Source organism: Eumetopias jubatus, unplaced genomic scaffold, assembly GCF_037043125.1.
Source record: "Eumetopias jubatus isolate StellerSeaLion01/CBP00866 unplaced genomic scaffold, mEumJub1_p1.0 scaffold_17, whole genome shotgun sequence".
Classification (NCBI taxonomy): domain Eukaryota; kingdom Metazoa; phylum Chordata; class Mammalia; order Carnivora; family Otariidae; genus Eumetopias; species Eumetopias jubatus.
Genome location: NW_028274823.1, coordinates 63,274,355 through 63,276,191, shown reverse-complemented (window position 1 = coordinate 63,276,191; position 1,837 = coordinate 63,274,355). Strand labels below are relative to the sequence as shown.

At 34.4% G+C, this 1,837-nt stretch overlaps 1 pseudogene; it reads right to left on the bottom strand.

The window, feature by feature from the left end:
* Positions 1-206: 206 nt before the first annotated feature.
* On the bottom strand, positions 207-700 carry LOC114224766 (large ribosomal subunit protein eL21 pseudogene; annotated as a pseudogene).
* Between the last annotated feature and the right edge of the window lie 1,137 nt (positions 701-1,837).

The window sequence follows — 1,837 nt, the reverse complement described above, 5'->3', positions numbered from 1 at the left end:
AGCTTGTTAAACATATCACAACAGAAGAACATATCAATATATCATTTTCAGAATTTAGAGGTTCTGTAGAAGGTTCCATAGAAATAAAAACGTAATGCCTTTAAGGACTTGCAAAAACAGTCAATAAACTGAATTTACTTTTCTCTCTCTCTCTCTCTCTCTTTTTTTTTTTTTACAGTCTCAGGTCTTTTATTTTCTTTACATTATCATGCCATGAATTCACAGGGAATAGGTTCCAGCGGTATGGGCTCCTTTCCATTGGTTCTCACAAAGTGTGCTTCTCTGTGGGGCAGGCTGGCACTTCAGTTGAACCCAAGTACTTTTCTCTGTGGCTTCCTTCTTTTTCTGATCGTTTTCCTTCACACGCTTCAAGAAGCTGTCTCGGTTCTTTGAGTGTTTAATATGCTCAATGTGTACATTAATTCTCTTGGCAAGACTCTTGCCCTTAACTTGATTGTTTACAGCAATGCCAGCAGCATGCTGAGTAACATTGTAGACTCTTCCAGTTCAGCCATAGTAACATTTGTGGGGCATTCCTTTTTGAACAGTGCCTATTCCCTTGATGTCCACAATATCACCTTTCTTATAGATTCTCATGTATGTGGCCAAAGGAACAACTCCATGTTTTCTAAAAGGCCTAGAGAACATATAGCGGGTACCTCTCCTCTTTTCCTTTGTGTTGGTCATTTTGGCGAATTACTGGAAGATGGTGGTTCTGGCTGAAAGAAAGGCCTGAATTTACTTATTATTAATTAATAATAACTGTATTATTTATTATTTATAGACATTGTATAGAATATTATTGTCTCTTAAAAGGAATCGGCTCAACAGACTTTAAAAGTAGAAATTTTATAGGCTATATTTTTTTAACACAATCCAATAAAATTGGAAATAAGTAATATAAAGGTGAATATAAATACCTTAACAACTTGGAAATTAAGAAGTACATTTCAATATGACTCTTGGTTCAAGGAGGAAATTAAAACTGAACTTACAAAATACCTAGAAAGAAAAAGAAGTCAAATCCTTCATAGTAAAATCTTTCAGATACAAAAGTTATTCTCTGAATAACACTTACAGTTTTAAATATCCCATTTTTAAAGAAGAAAGAAATAATAAAGGAACTTAGTTTTAAAGAAATTATAATAAAACCATTAGCAAGCTAAAAGAATAAGGGAGAAAGGAATTTTTAAACAAAAGTTAGCCTAAAGTTACCAAAATATGAAATAATTCTCTCAGAAGTGTTGAAAGGATGATCCTGGTGCTTTTTTTTGGGGGGGGGGGGGCTTGTTTTTGGAAAACCAATTTAAAAAAAATGCCCTTTGGGTATAGCTAAGAAAAAGGAGAGGGAGCAAAAATATATATAAGAATAGAAATAAAAAAGAGATGTAATTATCATTACTGCGAGAGATTAAAAGAATAACAAGCAAATATTATTACAACTCTCTGGCAGCAAATTTGAGAACCTAGAGGAAATATTTCTAGGGAAATTGGTTATTGGATTTGGTGAAAAATAGACCTTTACCACCCAAACAAAATCAGTCAACATCATACACACACCTCAAATTTATTTTATTTTATTTATTTTATTTTTTTAAAGATTTTATTTATTTATTTGAGAGAGAGAGAATGAGAGATAGAGAGCACGAGAGGGAAGAGGGCAGAGGGAGAAGCAGACTCCCCGCTGAGCAGGGAGACCGATGCGGGACTCGATCCCAGGACTCCAGGATCATGACCTGAGCCGAAGGCAGTTGCTTAACAAACTGAGCCACCCAGGCACCCAACACACCTCAAATTTAAAATATTTAGAAGAAAATAATGAAAGAGTATTTTTACC